Source organism: Canis aureus, chromosome 31, assembly GCF_053574225.1.
Source record: "Canis aureus isolate CA01 chromosome 31, VMU_Caureus_v.1.0, whole genome shotgun sequence".
Taxonomy (NCBI): Eukaryota; Metazoa; Chordata; class Mammalia; order Carnivora; family Canidae; genus Canis; species Canis aureus.
In genome coordinates, this window is record NC_135641.1 from 25,070,410 (window position 1) to 25,092,534 (window position 22,125).

Here is a 22,125-nt window from a genome sequence, read left to right on the forward strand (position 1 = left end):
AGTTCCTTCTCTTCCTGCCCTCTGACACCTCACTCCTCCCCGCCTTGACATATGTGAGGGAATGAAAATAGGCAAAACCATGAGGAAATGTTTGCTTCTGTTAAGCCTGTCTCCCCAGAATAGAAGACTTTTGGCCAAGGGTATTCAAGACCCTTGAAGACCCCACCATAAAGACTGTTGGTAAAGCAGTGTGGCCAGAGGAAAGGCTGATGAATTTCATCAGGCTAACTAATCAGAGCAAATGTTCTTGGTGTTCTAAGACTCCCAAATAAAGGCTTTCTCCTTGTTTGGGGAAACAGATGCAATAGGCCTCTTCTCTGGGGATGAGGTTTTTCAGAGAGTCAATAAAAGCAGTGATCCTCACTTGAGACCAAGGACTTGAGCTTTTATAAATTTCCTTACAGAAATCTCAGATGTCAGATCATCCAGCCTGCTAATGAGTCCTGAAATCTCATCTGCACCATCCTGGACACCCTCAGGGACAGGTTGTTGATTTTATGACAGCAGTTAGGTTTTTAAAAAGGCATTTTTTAAGAAAAGGTACACTACAATCTATCTCTTACTACTTCTGACTCTTGATCCTGCTTCTGTATCTCAGGAGTCGACAAGGACAAATTTGTTTCTTTTCTGTGCTTTGCTTAAGGAAGAATGCCATTGCTTTTTTAACATTAGGGTGCAAGGATTTCTACAAGAATGTTGAAACACAGGCCGTTTCATTCTCTGAAAATTAAACATTAATCTTGGGTTATGGTGACCATGACAAGTGGGCAATCGTGTATATGTAGCATATAATTTTCCGATGGCTGGGCTTTGACTCAGCAGAGTTATCAATTCCCAGGCATCACCAGCCAGGGTAAAATATCTGGGTTTAGGATTCTTAAACTTGTGTTAGAGCCTTGCCCAGGCAATCTCAAACAGGCATGAGAGTCTAAGTTCCTCATCTGTGGGAAAATGGAGATTACAGTGGAGCTGTAGAGTCTGTGGTAAAGAAGTCTGGAAGTCTGAGTTTACATGTGTGTTTTGGGGGTGGGGATCATTAACTCACTTTAGTTTCTGTCTGTGAATGAACTGTGTGAGTTATGTGAGTGTCACGGCACACACTTGTAGATTTCCCTCAGATGGAGTCTTAATTGGTTCTTCAATACTTAAAAATTGATAAAATGGAAGGTTGGGGCCACAGCCCCCCATCATTTCTAACTATGATGAGAAATTTTTTTTTTAAAGATTTATTTATTTATTCAGAGAGAGCGAAAGAGAGGCAGAGACACAGGCAGAGAGAGAAGCAGGCTCCATGCAGGGAGCCCGATGTGGGACTCGATCCCAGGTCTCCAGGATCACACCCCGGGCTGCAGGCGGTGCTAAACCGCTGCACCACTGGGGCTGCCCTGATGAGAAATTTGCATTTGTGGCTCTGCTCAGCTTTAACAGTTTTTTTATTCCAAACCATAAGAGATATTGTAGCTAAAAGTATTTGGTAAACTATAAATTGAACTCTAACTATAAAGATGAGTATGAATCATGTTGAGAAATTCTTTATAAATCCTATATTTATATATCCTATATAGTAAATCCTATATAGTAGTTACATAATCTCCACACAAAGCCAGTGCCTCTTCAATGAAAATTCTGTCCTATTACATTTTTTTTCCCAAGATGCACTTGTGCCCACACTCTTATAATGGCCACTTTCACTTCAGATCCCTTTTAAAAGGCCTGGAAAGCTTGTTAACCATCTAAATACCTTTACTGCACGAGAGCAGATTTTTCTTTCAATGAAATGCACTATGTGTATTGGCTAGCCTTTGCTGTGTAACAAACCAATCCAAAACTTATTGACCTAAAATAGGTATTAGCTCACAATTCTCTTGGTCAGTAATTTGTCTGGGATCAGCTGAGCAGTCACCCCAATGAACTTGCCAGGTACACTCATGTAGCTACAATCAATTGGCAATTGGCTTGGAGCTGAATGGTGCTCCTTTCAGCAAAGCTGTATGTCTCCAAAATCTGTCAAACTAACTCAGTCTTTTCCATAGCCAACTGAATTGTAGACATAGCAAGAGAAGGTAGGATCAGACGTTGCAAGGCTTCTTGGGGCCTACGCTAGAAGTTGCAAAATATTATTTCTGTATATTCTTTTCTTGGTCAAAGTCATAAGGCCAGCCTAGATTGAAAGGGTGGTTAGTGAAACTCCACCTCTTTATGGGAGGAATAGCAAAGTCACATTGCAAAGACTTATGCATACAAAACTGATAAGATTATTGTGACAATTTTGCAAACATGTTACTGCTAGTAACTAATGCTAGTTTTTGCTTAAAGATACCACATTTGATTTTCTTACTCCCTGATACTTAAATAAGGTATAGTATATAAAAAATTTAGTTTGGCAACCAAAATATATACAAGTTGTAGAGAGATTAAAAATAATCTGAGTCCTTAATTTGTCTGTGCTACTATAAAGCCTAATCTGCCCACGGCTTCCTCATGTCTGGCCTGTGCACTCATGTCTCACTCATCTCAGGCTTGTTAGGATTCCAATTTGTCACATGTTACTGGGAAATGACCAGTGGATGTACCTCTGCTGGGGCACTCTCAACCCATGCCGTGGCATGGCTGGGCCAGGGAAGGCTTCAGAAATGTCCTGTATTTACTGCTTGCTGATGGTTATGTGGTCTACGAAGTTTGCCACAGAAAGAAGAAAGTAGTCAGTTGCTACAAAAACATGAAAAATGAAATAATGCATAGAGTAGTATGGATGTTTTGTAAAGATCACAGAAGTCTCTGATTTTTTAACCTAAATCAATTAGTTCCCTTAAATGCCCTGAGAAATATGTAATACAAGTACATCCGTGTAGTATGCTTCATATCTGTTGGATTATGTGTATGTTATTTTATATATTCAATTAGAAAACAAATCCTGGGTACAGACTGTCGCAGGGAACAACAAAAGGTGAAACACATATTAAGTACCAGGCACTCTTAGTGCTTATCCATGTTGACTAGTTCAAGCTCACAATAAGCCTATGAAGGAGGTAGTATTTATCCCCCATTTACACATTAAGTTCATGATAGTTTAAGTGACTTGCCAAAGACCTAACTTGTACATGGCAGAGCTGGGATGTGAGCTCAGTATGGCACTCCAGTGCCTGGGAATCTTAACCGCTGTGTTCTACTAGCACAAGAAATATGTGACTTATGCTATAGTCCCTGCCCTTAACACAAATGTCCCTGGCTCTATATATGAACTGTGAGGTTTTTATAATTACAGACTCCCCTTAGATTCTGATTCCATGGGTATAGGGTGGGTATGCATAGAGTGGCAAAGGATATAAAATGTGAACAGTAAAAAAAGTGTCATTGATTTTTTAAAAATAACAATAACAAAAATATAATAGATGAGGAATAGGAAAGATACTATAGGTATTCAGAAGGCGGAAATATTTCTGGCTGGGGAGCTAAAGATCTAAAAAGACGTTATAGAGGAAGAAAAATGTGATGTGAACTTGAGAAGTTTAGTTGATGTGTGAATATACTGAGTGATCACCTATGGTTGAATGAGTAAAATGGAATGTCTTCATCTTTATCTACGCAGCAGTACTCACTTCTGGACTCTGCTCTGGTTTGGCTATGACAAAGTGTCAAGAAAGGCCTCTCTTGATACTTCTTAACTACAACACACTTGAAAGTCAACTCAACAATCATTGATGTGAATTCTAGGAGATAATATGGTACTCATGTGTGTGGAAGTCATCCATTAACAGAAAAATTGGAAATAAATGTTAAGGTCTGGGTTATGGTAGATTTTGTGTTTCATATCATCCACAGTTTACAAGGTAGAACTATGTATTTAGTATATTAGCAATAAAATTTCCACCATATTTATTGAAAGTTGGCCATTTCATCAGAGCTGAAAATATACATTGTGACTAAAGTAGTACTTGCCTACCTTAGAACTAGTGTATGAGAAAATGTAATTGTTGATCTTTTGGTCATGATGATGGCTTCCTTCAGAGGCTGAGTCATGGGGACCCCTGCACTGGTGGCTGAAAGAAAGGTTAATGAGGACAGCTGTGGCTGCAGAAGGCACATCTCTTGAGAAGGCAAACAGATCAGAGAGGAAGTCTTTGGCTTTAGGTTGTTCCAGAAAGAAAAAAATAATACTATAACAGAGGCTGGATGATGTTAGAAACCAGAAAGAATCAGACTGAGCACTCTGTAAATAATTAGGCATTATTGAAAATTATTGTATTTTGACATTATAATATTTGGACCACAGCAACCGAAGTCCCTACCAGCCAAATTTGGCTTTATCATCATTTTAAGATTATGGAAGGCTAGATTTGGAAAGGGCCTTAGAGAGCTCTTAATCCAAACTCATTTTGTCTAATTTTAGAGCAAACAGTTTCTCTGGAGCTGAGGAAACAAGTTGCCCAAGGTAGGATAGAAAGTTGTTCTAAATAAAGAGAGATACAACATGTTCTTTTGGTGTTTTTTAAAAAGAAACACTTAAGTATTTTCTTGGGATTTCTATTCGTCAAGCCAAAAAAGCTATTGATACTTAAGGCACTGAGTTGCTATATTAAACTAAATTCAAAGCTATGCTACACAGCTGATAAAAGATAAAAGAAGAAATGATATGATGTTTCCCCAATCTTCTGGGCCTTTCAATTCCTAGGACAAATTTTTTAAACATTCTCTTAATTACCTTTGATGCTTACTATTGTTTTTAAAAAAAAAAAAACACGAAATTCCATGGAGTAAATTTTAAAGATTTTATTGCCTTTATTCAATGATTTGTGAATCAAGCAGCATTGTATCTAGCATATAGAAGGGAGCTCCAAGGAGATGTACAAAATGAAAGACTTTTATAGGCACAAGGGAGTGGGCACAGGGAAGTTTTATATGCAGAAAGTGGATTGGTCGTAGCAAGGTCACTTTCTTTTAGGGTGTGAGAGTATCTTCCAGGCAGATTACCTCAATAGTGCTGACCAGGTGATTCCTGATTGACTGGTTTAAAATTCCATTTTTGGGAGACCCAAAACTATAATTGAGTTAAGTATTAAGTCTTGGTTGTGTGAGGTGGGGCTTAGTATAAATGCCTCCATTTGGGGCCTGTTCTCTGTTTTTTACAATCCTCCCCTTTTGATCAGACTCTCAACCTCATTGAGAGATGTGATCAAAATTTAAGGCATTAGCGTTACTAGCAGCTACTTCAGTTACTCTGAAATTCTCACAGGTTTTGCTGAATCTCCCTGTGGTGTTCCACAGGTCATGACTTTGGGCTCACATTCTTTAAGTCAATTATTTTCTTCATTCATTCTCCGACATTCTAGTCTTAGGGAGATCATTTGCTTGGTGGTTAACAGCTGCAAACATGCATTTATAGCTTTTGAGAGAATACAGCACACCAGTGAGACTATTATGGTTTTTATAAGTAGGATAATTCCCAATGTCTGGAGAGCACGTCAGAGCCATAGCCTCAAGACCCAAAGCAATCCAAATAAAAAAAGTTGAAGAAAGACCCTGTTGAAAGAGTCACTTTCTTAAGCCAAGTGGATTGCTCAGTGATATGTAGCTGGGTTTCATCTTTTCCAGAAGTGTCAATTCAAGAGCACAAGTGGTGTTGGCCATAGCACAAATGCCTCCTTGCTCAGCTAAGAGATAATTAAGGGCTATCCTATCATCAAGAACAACTTTGGCCAGAGAGTCTAGGGATCTTTGTTGGGCAACTGTTGCTTTAGCAGTAGATTCTGTGATATCTTCTTCAAGTTAAGAAAAGACTCCTAATCATAGCCTCTTTTATACTCACTCCTTACCACGGAAGTATGGATCTGCCAAAGGAAGCAAATCCTGAATCATGAATGCCTCCTGGCAGTCTCCTAACTTGCTGATGTAAATTAAGGGGACTTGATCACTAAGGTATCTCAGTTTGATTGAGGACAGATAGGGACACTGCTAGATAACCTAGGAGGCATTTTCCAGTTATGTGCCAGTCATCTAGGCATTCGTAGGCCCATGAAGAATGATAACCAACACAAAGGTAAATCCTCTCAGAGCACAAACTACTCTTGCTAAAGTGGCACTGTAAATGGTTTTATTCATGGAAATTGTTGCGTTTGCCTGTTCAAACCAGAGATGTTTAGGTTTTTAGTGCCTTTGGGAAGTGAACCTCCTTGCTTGAAATAAAAGTTGTTATACTTTCCTTCCAAAGATGGATGCTGCTGGTAAGATCTTTTCACAATTGATGGGAGGCATATCTGATTTAGATAATCACAGGAATGTGGGGGTGCAAATGTACTACAATTTGCATAGGTATGTGTGTCTATTTGGGCAAGTAAAGTTATAATTAGAAAAAGGTAAAAACAAGACACTGGATGTTCTGGCTGTAAAAGTTGGGCTAAGTAATTTCTGAAAAGGGCCAATTGTAGTTTATTGTGACATCAGGAATAGAAAAAAAAAATGGTCACAGAAAGGATGAGGAAGTCTCTAGCATCATGGACACTTCAGACTTTTTGACAACAAATTCAGCAGTCCAAAAGGTCATCCCCCTTAGCAATGCCCTGGTAGATACATATGATGGTGTTATCTTTCCAAGTCAATACCAGACTAAAGGAAAGAAAGAGTTTTGTATTTTAAGTATAAAGTCTTGATCTGGCATCTTGGGTAGACACAGTCTTCCTTAACGTCAGCTACTTATTTTCCTAGGCTAGTTGATGTGGAGTTCTTCAGTGTTTGCACGGTACTAGATGTCAGGAGAAGCCTTCTTTAGCTGTGAAACAAGGTCTAATGCCTTCTAGTTTCTCAACAGGGTCATTTGTCAGGAGCTATTGGTAAGTAAGGTACCTTCAAGGGCTGTCTTCCTCTGGCGACATTTCCAGAAGGCCTACTCACCAAGTTCCAGACCAAAACCAAGAGGATCCTTTGCATTGGAATTTGGGAAATCTTCTTTACCTGTTGAGGACAGGCTTTAGCATAAGATATTAAAGACTTACAGCAGCTGGTCACATTAATGTGAGATAACAAGAGATCAGTGGAAGGTTGTATGTTAGTGGACATTGGCAGAGCAGTGACCGTTTCACAGGGAGTGAGTTCATGTTTCTAAATGCGAGTACTGCAAATAGTCAGAAGGACCAGATAGAGCACCGTAGGCCAGGGGAGTCCAGTCATTTCCGCAAGTTCAGAGTTTTGAGTTTGAGGATCTCATTTTAGTTTTCTCAACTTTGCCTGATGATTGAGCGTGATAACTCCAAAATGTTTGCAAGGTTTTCATCAGGGCTTGTATGATTTGCCCAGTGAAGTGGGTGCCTTAGTCCCCGAAGATTGTGGAAGATATACCTCAAGTGAGAAACACATTTTTCCAGTTTCTCTGCCTCTGTGAGGGCTGCAGCAAGGGAAGCAAGCAAGGGAAGGCTTTGACACATCCAGAGAACACACAGACAACGAGGACATGTTGATAAAGCACATTAGGTGGCAACTGTGTGTAGTCCAGTGGCAAAGGCTCAAAGAGCGGAGGTCTGAGGCCTCTGGAAACATATAGAGTTTTCCTGGGATTACCGCCCTAATCGGTGAGACATTGGTGGTAAACTTTTCACAATTTTATAGAAGTCTCCTCATCAATGTTTGTTCATCATCTGAGTCACCGTCACTGCACCATGGTGGGTGAAAGAATGTAAAAAACTGAAAGACAGAGTTTGCCAGGAAGCTGGGGAGAACCACCAAGTGACTGTCTCAGGTTTTCCAAGTGTTCCTTGAATTTACAATCATTGTTTGCCCACAGCAATCTCTGTGATGCAGGGGCAGACTGTTGCCGTGTGGCAAGCACATCACGAAGGCAAAAATCTGGCAATGAAGGTCTATATTTTGTAGAAGTAGAATGGACTTCACCCACGTGTCCCACAAACTTTACAGATTCTGTTGCTGCTGCCTTTGCACGAGGGTCAACCAGGGCATTTCCGTATGCTTAGGTTCACTCTTTATAGTGTGAGCATCATTTTTGATGACAGCAGTTTCAAAAGGTAGGAGAATAGCCACAAGGAGGTTGTTTACTAATTGTTTATCTTTGAATGGGGTGACAATGGACGTAGGAAAACCCCTTTGTTTCCATAACACCCCTAAATTCTGGATGGGCCCAAACGCAGACTGGTTGTCGGATAAATATTAACGATTTGTCCTTGTGATAGTGGCAAGCTGTGGTCAGGGCATGGAGCTCTGCTTGTGGGGCTGACAGAGCTGCGGGGAGGCTTGCCCTCTCAAGAGTTCATATCGGGTCACGGCAGCCTTGCCAGCTTGGAAGTTCCCTTTTTCATTTTTACAGTCTGACCCATCAACGTGCGGAGTTAGTTCAGAATTAGTCAATGGGGTGCCTCGTCAATCAGGACACAGTGTCATGAAATGGGATATTACGACTTCAGGGTCATGGGGTCGACCCTCCTCAGGCAGGGGCAGGAACCTGTGGCAGGAGGAGGGGAGTCCTGGGGTTAAATCCACTGAGGAGCAGCCCAGGGCTTGGTTATCTCATTCAAGCACACGAAAGGTGAAAGGCTTTGAAGAGTTAGGTAGCCTGAAGGCAAGTGGTTCTTGCAGTGCTTGTTTTAGTAAAGGAGAGCTCTGCCTAACAGATCAACTGGAGCTGAATCACACAGCAAAAAGGAATGTTTTTCAGTGAAACGACCCAGAGTCATTTATACTGGTTGAGATAAAAACGCTCCCTGAATTTTATTAGAGATTCCCACTCTAGAACTTTCTTTACTCCAAGGATATATGAGATGGAGTTTAAAGTAGAAGGTGAAGCTCCAGTATCTACCAGAGTTTTGCAAGGGTTTCCATTATGTTTAACTTTAGTTTCCCCTTGGAGTTATTTTAGGAAATTACTGGTAGCAGTTTACTGGAGCATCTCTGAGAGTGCTATCAGCTCTGGGGGGGGGGGGTACTCATGGGGGCCCTCCTTCAAGGATATGTAGCCCTATATCTACCAACATTTGAGTTGATGTTGAAAGATTTGCAGGAGACCTTGGAGGACAATCTTTATTTTTCTGGTGTCCTGTTGGTTACAAAAGAGGCACTCACCCTCTGGGCCGCCATTTTGATGTCTAACAATGGGCAAGGCCCAGGTGTTATTTTAGATTTTCAACAGCCTTAGAGCCGTTGAAACTGTAAGGTTAATAGTTTGTTGGATTTTCGTGTGGGTCTTGTTTCAAGGTCCTTTCAGAGTGATCAGCTACGGTCACAAGTTCAGTCAGACTGGTGGCTTCCCATCGTGTTTTCTGCCTTTCATCAATCCACTAATCTCAGGAGATAATCCATTTACAAATAGGGTGGCTAGAGCAGGTTGGGTGACATCATTATGGAGCCCAGAATGCCATAGGCCCTGATAAGGACTCTAAATTCATTTTTTTTTTCTGTGTAGAAAGCATCTATTTTTTTCTTTAATTTAAATTCATTTAGCTAACATATAGTACATCAGTAGTTTCAGATGTACAGCTTAATAATTCATCAGTTGCATATAATACCCAGTGCTCATCACATCACATGCTCTCCTTAATTCCTGTCACCCAGTCACCCTATCCCCCTACTCACCTCCCCTCCAGCAACCCTCAGTTTGTTTCCTATAGTTAAGATTCTCATGGTTTGTCTTCTTCTCTGATTTCTTCACATTCAGTTTTCCCTCCCTTCCCCTATGATCCTCTGCACTATTTTTTTTATATTCCACGTATGAGTGAAACCATATAATTACCTTTCTCTGCTTGATTTATTTTGCTCAGCATAATACCCTCCAGTTCCATCCACATAGAGTAAATGGTAAGATTCCATCCTTTTTTTTTAAAAAAAAGATTTTATTTATTTATTCATGAGAGACAGAGACAGAGAGAGAGAGAGAGAGAGAGAGAGGCAGAGACACAGGCAGAGGGAGAAGCAGGCTCCATGCAGGGAGCCCAACATGGGGCTTGATCTTGGGTTTTCAGGATCATACCCTGGGCCGAAGGTGGCACTAAACCGCTGAGCCACCTGGGCTGCCCAATTCCATCCTTTTTGATGGCTGAATAGTATTCTGGTATATCACATCTTCTTTATCCATTCATCTATCAATAGACATCCAGGCTCCTTCCACAGTTTGGTGGTTATTGTGGACATTGCTGCTATGAACATTGGTGTGCAGGTGCCTCTTTGGATCACTACATTTGTATCTTTGGGGTAAATATCCAGTAGTGGAATTGCTGGGTTGTAGGATAGCTCTATTTTTAACTGGACCTAGGAGTGAAAGATACCTGCAGCTGCATTGCTCTTATTTTAAGATGAAACTGTTCAGTAGTCTCTTCTGAGTGGAAGGGCAATTTAGATAGAGCACCAGTGGAATGTGAGTACTCAGGTAAAGGAGGTTAGAGGGGAGCAGAGGTGATGTCAGTGTTACTGTTTTTTTTTTGTTTGTTTGTTTTGTTTTGTTTTAGGTACCTCTTGTGTCTTTAGTTTTTCATTAGCCTTTTGCAGTGAATCTTTCAATGAAGTTATTTTGGAATCTTGAAGCTTTGGGAGCTTCTGCATACCAATTAAAATATGTATCCCATTCTGTTTTATTTGGGAACCTCTGCTTTCAAGTGCATGTTTTAAATGGATGAGCTTTTCTAATTGGAACATTCTCCATAATGGCCATTGTAATTTTGGGTTACTTTCAGTAAGAGTTTTCCATTTTTGTAGATATCTATAGGTATAAGATATTTACATCTTAGACATAAAATAAGCAGGTGAGTTGGAAGGTGGTGCACCCAACTCTTCAGCACTTAAGGTTCCCTTGAGTCTCTGGAAGCCAAATTAATAGCTAGCAGGGATATGCTGCTGGGTTTGGAATCATGTGGTGTTTACAGTGTACCTTGTTGCATGGAAGTTTTCTTGAGGTTGGCAAGTGACGTAGTGTCAATCTAACCCATTCTGTGACCACCTTATCCTAACAGAGGAGTCTTAGAGTTAGGTGGTGAAGACCCTACAAGCTTTTAAGTGCTTGACCCACACCCACTAATTTTGTGGCTTTGGCTTCTGAGATTCCCATTAGCAGCAGCCTTTATCTCATGTGCTCACTGATAGAAACCAAGAGCAACCAGGCCTCAAGAAGGCTTCGCATACACCACCAGCAATCCGCAATGTGGAACTGGAGACTGGGGAAAGGACTGAACCAGCAGACCCCCACAGATGGGGACTGCGGATGGGGATGCCAATCATGGGAAGCTGCAGACTGAAGCAAGGGCTGGGGCTTGGGTTCTTGGAGGAGCCATCTGCTAGCTCAAACTGCCCCACTCTGGACTAGAGAGCTGATTAGATCAGGACCCCAACACAGAGAATGGAGCTCAGAACTGAGAGGAACTTACCTATGGCCCTCAGAAATGGCTAGAAAGATGGAGCACTCAAAATATTCATGGGTATCAGCCTGTGTTACTTATCATGCCCAGAGCTGTCAGGAGTTTCCTTCAGATCCTGCCACTGCTTCCAGAACTGCTAAAAACAAGTTCAACTGAGTAAATCTTAAGGATCTTATTGACTTTATTCAATGATTCATGAATCAAGCAGCATCCCATATGGCAGATAAAAAGGAGTTCTGAGGAGCTGTACAAAATGAAAAACTTTTATAGGCAGAAGGGAGCAGGCACATGAAGTTTTACCGGCAGTAAGTGGATTGATTGTAGCAAGGTCACTCTCTTTTAGGGGATGAGAGGGGTCCATCAGGCAGATTACCTCACTGTTGCTGACCAGGTGACTCCTGACTGGCTAGTTTAGGATTCCATTTCTGAAAGACTAAAAACTGTAATTAAGTATTAAGTCTTGGTTTGGTGACACGGGGCTTAGTGTGAGTGACTCCATTGGGGCCTATTGTCTTTGTTTTTAACACTATACTCAAGGTGTTTTCAAAAGTCCAAAAGGGCTTGAGGAATTCACAGTACAGCAAAGGTATTAGAATATCACTATTACCATTACCATTATCACACTATTAGTAGTAACAACACCCATAATATGACAATATGAGATATAAAGTGTTAAAGACCTGTAGAGACATACAGGGAGTTGAAGAAGAGTTAGAATGTCACTGGTTCTAACTATCAATGAGGTCTCCATGGAAAGGCGGTTGAAGGACTAAAGGATTTGTGCCCATAGACATTTTTGTTAGGCTGGGAGAAGTGGATTTCCCAGTAAGCAAAGACGCTGAGATGGAAAAGTATGAAGTAGGTTTGTCAGAACACGAAGTGCAGGACGGGAACGGTGAGAGATTATGCTGGAAAGGAAGGCTTAGAGAAAAGATACAATTTGCTCTCTTGCTTTGGTATTCCCATAATGCTAGAAAATATTTTTGTTTATTTTTATCATCTATAATAATTAGCTCATTCAAGAAAACTTGAAAATATAGACATTTTAAGAGAAATAAGAATTTTTATTATTTCATAATTTGCTCTATTTCCTTCCATTTTTTCCCACAAGCATTTTTTTAAGCTTTGTTCTAATCATACTTTATTGGGTTTTTCAATTATGTTAAACCTTATGTGAGCGATCCATCCTTCAAGAGACATTTCTTATTTATTTATTTATTTATTTATTTATTTATTTATTTATTTATTTATTTATTTTCAAGAGACATTTCTTAATGTTCAGTTATATATAGTATTAGCCTCACGAGAGATAAGAAGCCACGTGAAAAGGATAAAAGGACAACTTGGTTCCCAGTGCTGCTGTGAGGGGGCACCAGTCCTCCCTCTTGTTGCAGAGACGTCATCCTGCTTGTTCAGGCTCAGGTGATACTGCCCCTCTCCTCACGGACCTCCCAGCAAGGTGGGGGTTCTGTTGATGTCTCAAAGAGCAGTTTGCCAACGATTTAAACCATCCATTCTTGAATTCCTCTCTTTGGTTCTGTTTTTCATCTGTAGAGTGTTTCTCACATGGTAATGTGCCTAGGAATTACCTGGGATCTGGTTAAAATACAGATTATGATTCAGTAGGTCTGTGGTGGGCTGGGGATTCTAGGTTTCTAATGAGCTCCCAGGTAATGTCGATGCTACCAGTCTACAGACCACACTTTGAGAAGCACGGTCTTAAGAGTATTTTCTTTTCCATATTTAAGATGTCTCTTTGTTGCTTTCATGCAAGTAAAACAAATTTACTTGGTCAAAACCTTTCTCCCACAAATCCATATAAATATTGTTTTATTTACTTTTGAGATTTTTATTGTGGCCCAGACAGCAGAGGTCAATTTTTTTTTTTTTAGAGAGAGAGAGAGAGAGAGAGAAAGAGAAAGAGAGACAGACAGAGCATGCACGGATTGGTAGGGGTGGGGAGCAGAAGGAGAGGGAGAAAGAATCTTAAGCAGGCTCCATACCCAGTGTGGAGTCTGATGTGAGGTTTGAGCCCACAACCCTTAGATCATGACCTGAGCTGAAATCAAGAGTGGGATGCTTACCTGACTGAGCCACGCAGATGCCCTAAGGTCAATGTGTGATCTTGATTTCTTCCTAGGTAAACTATTTTTGCCACCTCGATGTTTAAGGGATTCGTTGTGCTTTACTTGTATGCTTCAGACATTTCACCCTGATGTGTCTCAGTGTGAATCTCTTGTCTTTGACTTTGCCTTGAATGCAGTGGAACTTTTTGTTGCCGTACTCAGGTAAACTCTCTGCAGTTCAGGAAAGACTCCTCTAGGTATGCTCTTAATCACTGTTTCTGATCAATATTGTTTCTGACCTAAGACCTGCTTTTCCCCCAAGGACCTTCAATAATTCTCAGGTTGGATCTCTGACTCTTGTCTTCCACAGATCATTTTCTCTTTTTATTTTGATCTCTTTAGGCTTTTCTCTATAATCTAAAAAAGATTCAGGTGTATCCTCTGTATAATAGACCAGACTTTTTCCAGGCCATTTCTGCTCTGGTTCTGCCCTCTGTGAGGATGTTAATTTTGCTGTTATACTTTTTAAGTTTCCTAAAATATTTTCCCATTTTATCTATTTCCATTTCTGTTGTTCTTTTGTCTTTTCAAGTTAGACTCTTTATTACCTCTGTTCTTTCAAAAAGGCATGGCCTTTAAGGTTTTAGAGACTGCCAAAACTTCTTTATCATTTTCTTCTGGTTCTTCCAGCAAATCATTTCCAGAACATTGTTCTCTCTTTGTATGCCCAGGCTAATGTTCTCTTTTCCCTTGTTCTGTACTGTAACGAACATTTGTCATTGTTTTTTATCTCAGCATCTGAATCTCCTCCTTCTCCCTTCCTATGCTTGGAGAATCTCCCATTTTATGAAGCAAAGCTTGTCTTCTGTATAGAAACTGAAAATCCCAGAAACTCAATGTCTTAGTCTCAGTTAGAATTAGAGGACACAGAGTAGGCTCCACCTGTTAGATGTATTTGCATTGACTAATATGAGTGGCTCAAAAAGGCAGAACAGAACTGGCTAATTCCAATTTCCAGAGGCAGCATGATGGCAGTTCTAAGGACAGCACCAGTGTTGGGGATGTCAGTGGTATAAGCAATAATGTGCATCATCAGCTGTGGTATTAGGAATGTTACCACAGGACCATTAAATGGCTTCATTCCTGGTTGCATAGTCTCTGAATCTGTTCAATAGTCTGAAAACGGGCCCTGAAAGTCTCTCAACATCCATTTGATAAATTTATTTTCTGTTTATATTCTCAGAATCCAATTCACTTCTTATAACTAAGATCCCCGTGTAATACAATAAATATCTTTTATAGAGACCCCCACAGTGGTCTTATTTTTTGCTTACTGTTCCTCAAATGAGTGATTATCTTATGTTCTTACATGGTAGATTATTGATTCTACTCTATCCATCCGGATCCTGGTCAAACTCATTTCCAGAAAGAGCTAGATGTCATACTCCCTTTTGGCCCAATTCCTGGTGTCGTTAGGCTTTCATTCTGTGCAGGTCTGTCAGTTTGGGCTGGGATTTCTATCTCTGAAAAAGTAAAAATAGAGGTCTAATGGGGAAAGGGATAGTTACCCAGTACTCTGTTGGGTACATGCTTTGCCCAGAGGCTCAGTTTTCTCATCTATTAAATCAGATAGGATTCTGTGATCTCTAAAGGCTCCATACTTGTGCCTGCATGCAGGTTGATCCAAAGGTGAGGACACAGATTTAAGAGGGACCAGAGACAGGAACCAAACTCACACACTCCCAGTCCCACTGCTTAGAACAACCATTCTGAGCACCACAATGGGCAGCCCACACTTGCTCAAGAATTCTCCATGAAATTTGGAGAAAATCAATGTCCAGGGTAGATTGCCTGCTGCCCTGCCACACCCTAGTGCTTTACCCTGTTCTTTTCTCTGAATTATGCTCCTTCCACACTTTGGTCCAAATTTTGCTAGCTCCATTGCTTCCTCCCCCATAACCCATCTTTTCTTATACTTCCCACATTCTATGCTCAAGCCATAATGAACAGTTTTTAATTCCCCGATCCTACAATTCTCAGTTTTTCCTTGTGCTATATGCTTTGCCTAGAGCATTCCTCTTTGCTCTACATTTCTTCACCTAATACCTACTCCTCTCTTGGGTTCCATCTTATCTATTGTTTCCTTCAACAGATCTTCTCTGCCCTCATCTCCCAAAGACCTATGTGCTCCTCCTATGGGCTGACTCATTCTTAACACAAATCACTCTCTATAGTAATTGTGTGTGTGTGTGTGCGTGTGTGTGTATTTATAACCCTGACTAGCCTCTAGCAAACCCCTTGGCTATGTCTTATTTCCTGTTGTTTTCCCAATATTGAGTCAAGTGCCTGCCTTGTAATAGGTACTTGAAAATATTTGTGAAAAAATATAATAATTAGAAGTAACCCTGAACATGCACAGCACTTTAAAATACAATGACTTTCTTTTTTTTAATAAATTAATTTTTTATTGGTGTTCAATTTACCAACATACAGAACAACACCCAGTGCTCATCCCGTCAAGTGTCCCCCTCAGTGCCCGTCACCCACTCACCCCCACCCCCCGCCCTCCTCCCCTTCCACCACCCCTAGTTCATTTCCCAGAGTTAGCAGTCTTTATGTTCTGTCTCCCTTACAATGACTTTCTTCTTTGTGTAAAGTATTTATAGCATATTAGACTCTGTTCTTTTAGAGTAAAATAGATGACTGGTGCGAGTTAATGCCATGTTCAGGAACTTTCATTTTAATAGATACTTAAGAAATATTTGCTTAGAGAAATCTTGTGGTATAGGGTAAGCAATAATAAATAAATAAATACATAAATAAAAAAATAGATAGTCCAAATGGGACCATTCTGAGAGTAGTGCTATTAGTAACTATTCTGAGACAATAGGCATAAGTTGGGATTGTCCAGAGCAAGTGGGACATACAATCACCCTATTTAACTAGCACATCCCTTTGTCAGATCATTAAGAGTTGTTTTGTAGAGTTTGATTTAAGATAGAAAGTGTTGGGTCAGGGAGAGCTTCTGGCATTATACCTACATTCTAGGACAGACTCATATGAAAGATTATCATCTCCTAATCAAACAGCAAGCAGTAAATTAGCAACAGGGACAGATAAAGTGCCCAGGATTTTTGACTCTCTTTATTCTTTACCCCAGTGAATGCTACTTGCCTTTTGATTAAGTGGGGCACATGCAATGGGAGACATTGCAATTTAGATCATTTTTAAACTGTAATAATTAGTCATTATAAAATAGAAGGCAACAAAATCAAATCTGTTTCTTCTTCTTACCTCTGCCACAGTGATCAAGCATAATCCTTTACTTGTAATCAGAGGTGGGAATACAATGTCAAAGCCATATTGCTTAAAAGAATTTAATTGGAGATCCATCTATCATCCCAATACAGTAAACCACTTCTTTTTTCCATAAAGAAAAGCATTTAGAGCATTTAGATATAAGGTCAGTGATCCTATATTTAAGATTTGATGCTGAAGAGTCTTTTCATCCATGCTCTATTTGGGGGAAATCAAGGCTCAGTATATATTACATTTGGGTCAGTTTGTGGTTTAGTAGATCCACCATGAGAAAACACTGATGGCTGACTTTGACAGTAGTGTTAAAAAGGTTGTGTGGAGATGGGAAAGCAATGCTGGGGATTATGAACTCCAGTATCAATAGTGTTATGGGTTGCTTTTATATTCGTAATTTTATTAGATCCATGTCATACAGACACAGAGGATGATGGACAGTAGATCCCTTTCCAGTAGATGACTGACTGAATGAATGTCAGACAAAGGCCCTGGGGAAAAAACAAGTTCTCAGGGTCATATCTTTATTAGCAGAGTTGGAACTAGAACCCAAGCCTTTTGACGGGTAGTCTGAACATCTTCCACTGTGCTCAGTTATGTGGTTGAGTGCTTCATCTGTAGCATAAGGGACCTACTCGACATTTGTGAATGCCACTAAAAGCATTTGTGCTGTTTGTATTTCTGTTCAGAGTATCTTGCAGGGTTCTGATTCTTTGCCTGGCTGTCTATTAGGCCATGTGTTGTAGAAAAAGAGAAAGCAAATAATAACGTAGTCTAATGAAATGTAGCTAGATCTTTAGCCAGAGCTTTTCAGTGCCCTGCTGGTATTTGAGCCTCTAGGTACACCACAAGGTTGGTTGGTTGGTTGGTTGGTTTCGTAGAATCATCCTAATGTTATGTATTCAAAATGATTTGAATTTTTCTGGTGACCATACAGTGCAGCCCCATCTAATGTTAGTGTTAATGAGTGAAACAAAAGCACACAGTGGAAATTGGAAATTTTTGCTTGAAATTATCCTTTAAAATACTTAAGAAGGTTCCATGTTGGAGCCCAACACAGCCTATTTTTCCTCCAGCTTTGGGACTAATTGCTGTTTCTCTTTTGAGCACCAGGAGCACCTGGCTTTTCCCCAAGGAGCACCTTGGCTTTTAACTGGGGGGGCATGCTGCATACAAAATGGGTATTTTTATTTTTATTTATTTATTTTTTTATAGTTAACTGTCTTTTTAAATTTTTTAAAATAAATTTAATTTTTATTGGTGCTCAAGTTGCCAACATATAGAATAACACCCAGTGCTCATTCCATCAAGTGGCCCCACCGTCACTCAGTCACCCTCACCCCCCCGCCCACCTCCCTTTCTACCAACCTTAGTTCGTTTCCCAGAGTTAGGAGTCTCTCATGTTCTGTCTCCCTTTCTGATATTTCCCACTCATTTTTCTCCTTTCCCCTTTATTCCCTTTCACTATTTTTCATATTCCCCAAATGAATGAGACCATATAATGTTTGTCCTTCTCCGATTTTTTTTTTTTTTTAATTTATTTATGATAGTCACAGAGAGAGAGAGAGAGAGGCAGAGACACAGGCAGAGGGAGAAGCAGGCTCCATGCACCGGGAGCCCAATGTGGGATTCGATCCCGGGTCTCCAGGATCGCGCCCTGGGCCAAAGGCAGGCGCCAAACCGCTGTGCCACCCAGGGATCCCCTGTCCTTCTCCGATTGACTTACTTCACTCAGCATAATACCCTCCAGTTCCATCCACGTCGAAGCAAATGGTGGGTGTTTGTCGTTTCTAATGGCTGAGGAATATTCCATTGTATACATAGGCCACATCTTCTTTATCCATTCATCTTTCGATGGACACCGAGGCTCCTTCCGCAGTTTGGCTATTGTGGACATTGCCGCTAGAAACATCGGGGTGCAGGTGTCCCGGCGTTTCATTGCATCTGCATCTTTGGGGTAAATCCCCAGCAGTGCAATTGCTGGGTCGTAGGGCAGGTCTATTTTTAACTCTTTGAGGAACCTCCACACAGTTTTCCAGAGTGGCTGCACCAGTTCACATTCCCACCAACAGTGCAAGAGGGTTCCCCTTTCTCCACATCCTCTCCAACATTTGTTGTTTTCTGCCTTGTTAATTTTCCCCATTCTCACTGGTGTGAGGTGGTATCTCATTGTGGCTTTGATTTGTATTTCTAAAATGGGTATTTTTAAACAACAGAACTAGGAAGGTGAGAGACCACTCTACAGAAAGCAGGCAGAGATTGGGAAACCCAATGTGGGACAGGTTTGCATCTCACATCCCCTGCTCACAAAAGCCCTGGTGAAGAACATCACTGGGGGGCATTTGACTCCTAATCTCTCTCCTCTCTCTGCTTTTCATGTTGAATTTGTGAATATTAAACTTATAAGTGATAGGGCAGCACTTTAATGAGAACCTAATTTCAAAGAAGGGGATAATGGGAGAGAACTTTTTAGGGAAGAATTGACCAGACTTCACAGCTAATAGGAGAGAGGAGTTGGGGAGAGACAGAAGTCAACAACAACCCTGCATTGTGACTGGGGAGGCTGCTGTATCACAGATGGAAACAGGAGGTGTGGAGAAGAGCAGACTGGGGCATGTGCAATTTGAACCCTTACTGAGCTCAAAGGCTCTCAGATAAAGGCTGAATAACTTATACAGGATACAACTTTAATCCACAACTCAAAAGCAAGACATTAAACTGTGAGGATTGTTTATAACTGAGAACCTCCAATTAAAATTAAATTTATGTGCAAAGTAGGAGAAACCTAGTGTCATTCAATTTCAAGTCTATCCCACCCTTCCCCTGGGAAAGCACTAACAAAGAATGTCTTAATCTAATTGGGTGAGTGAAGGGCCAAAGGTTAGAAATATGGGTAAGAATCTCATTAAATATTTCAAAATAATATCCCAACACAAACCATCTGGCATGGATTCCTGAGAAGATTCAATTGTCAAAAGAAGGATCGCAACTTTCCAAAATGTGTTGTTGTTTTTTGTCTTATAAAAAAAACATTTTAGGGATCCCTGGGTGGTGCAGTGGTTTGGCGCCTGCCTTTGGCCCAGGGCGCGATCGAATCCCACGTGGGGCTCCCAGTGCATGGAGCCTGCTTCTCCCTCTGCCTATGTCTCTGCCTCTCTCTCTGTGACTATCATAAATAAATAAAAATTAAAAAAAAAATCATGTGCATGCTTAAAATAAGTCAATTTTATGATATATAAATTATACCTTAACCAAGCTGTCAAAATATATACTGTGGACCTCTTCATTCACCAAAAACTGTGCTTGAAAATACAATTTTTTAAAAAAAGATTTTATTTACTCATGAGAGACACAGAGGGAGAGGCAGAGACATAGCCAGATGGAGAAGCAGGCTCCCTGATGTGGTACTTGATCCCATGACCCCAGGATCACAACCCGAGCCAAAGGCAGACGCTCAACTACGGAGCCACCCAGGTGCCCCTGAAAATATAAAACTAATCAAATCCATATTGTTGGTCAGAGATGCTCTCTCCAGCCCTGACACCTGCTGTGATTTTCCAGAAGTGAGTGAGGCTGTGTATTATAACTATGAATGAGGCAAAGCACATCCTAAGGCCTATCCTCAGGTGCCCGGATGATAAAGAACTAGCACACCTTCCTCAGCAGTCACGTAACCCCACACAGCATTCTAGGCACCAGTGAGGCCATTAAGACCATGACTGCAGAGATTGAACCTTTGGACAATACCCATTACCTCCTTGCTGTTGCTGTGAAGACAAAAATGTGTGCTCCATGTTTGTGTTCCCCCAACAAGCCCTGGGGTGTATCTCCAGGCCCACTGTTTCTTGTTCCATTGGGAGGCTGTCAGCTGAAATATCAGGTCCCAACCATCCACTGAGAAGTCTCAGCCAAGCTACCTCACTGGCCCTTTCCCTTGGAATTGGTATGACGTATTTCTTTGTGTTGGCACGTAGGATAGGTGCTGTGTCCGTTTTTCTCAACACTGAATTCCTAGACTTAATACAATTAGTAGGTGCAGAGTACACACTTGTTAGAATAAAAAGGTTTGTAAACCATCTCCCTTTGTCTTTTGGAGTCTCTAAAACTTCTCATTGATAATGGACCCACGGAGCACTAAAGCACCATCCGTCAGCATTTCAGCCACCACAGACTGGCTCCCAGTCAGACTGAATTGACTGACCTCTGACCTCACTGGCTTCCATGCATGGTCCCAACTCTTGTATATTCTGGGCTTACTTGAGGTTAAAAGCCAGCAGATTTGTGCAAGAGGCTGAGTTGGGATAGGCCAAATACATTCAGATAATGTGCTCCTGGATCTGGCAAAATGTAAACGTTGATTATCCTACAACCACTGGCTGAAGGCTAGGTTTGAAAACCGGGTAAAATTGTGCAGAAACCCAGGGGCAGATACAAGTCACTGTGCGTCCGTATTTGCTGGATTCCTCTCAGCCAGTAGACTCTGTGACACTATTCTCCCCCAAGAAAAGACCTGATATTCAAAATAGGGAGAGATACCCATTTAGGAAATCTGATGATATATTTGAGATCATTTTTTCCCTGTTGTACAATGAAGTGTGAAGAACAGAGAGTAAATAAACCTTTTGTAAATGGCTTCATTAGCTTTAATGCTGCATTTATGAAAAGTCTACCACTACTGTTTACCACATCAGGTTTTCATCTCTTTACAAAAGGCTGATGCTAAAAATAAAAAGGCTGATGCTAATCTGACCTGGCCAGAGGTCATGTTTGCATTGTGCATTGATACAATGTATTATCCTAGGAAGAGAATTAAGTTCAATTATAGAGCAAGTACATCAAATATTAAAACCATCACTTGTGCCTAGTTTTTCCTGGAAAAGGTAAACTTGGGTGTTCAAGAATCTATGTGACATGAAGTGGTAAAATAACCATTGCTTTAATTCTATATTTACTGCTATAGTAAAACCCTATCCTTACATAATTTCTATATGCTAAATATGGGAAGGCCTAGATCTGTGCATGCCAGGGCACGTTGTAATACATGAGAATTAACCATTTCCTTTTCCCTCATCCCTCCCAGCCCCTGTCTAGAGTCATGGTCTAAGACAACATGAGTCATCTTCCAGAGAGAAGGCCTCAATTACGTTGCTTTTCTAGCCAAGAGGAAGGATTCACTAATTTGCTCACTGGAGAGCGTTTGGTCACAAGTCCTAACTGGCTGCTGGGGAAGAGAGATGAACAACACAGGAAGCCTACTGCAAAAGGTTTTATGTTTGAGAGGAAGAGATCAAACACACCTAAAAAAATTTGCAATTCAATGGGACAATCAAATATGTACATTTTCTAGAAGACAGAGCAAAGATTTTCATACCAATGGAGAAGGTTTGCAGGGAATGAGCAAC

General features: G+C 40.8%; 1 long non-coding RNA gene across 1 annotated transcript; it reads right to left on the reverse strand.

Moving 5' to 3' along the window:
* Positions 1–11,502: 11,502 nt before the first annotated feature.
* Positions 11,503–15,949, reverse strand: LOC144302579 (uncharacterized). Its single transcript, XR_013369502.1, has 2 exons — positions 13,430–15,949; positions 11,503–12,941 (listed from the first exon to the last, which is right to left on the reverse strand). It is a non-coding gene; the product is annotated as an uncharacterized LOC144302579 (long non-coding RNA).
* Positions 15,950–22,125: the final 6,176 nt, after the last annotated feature.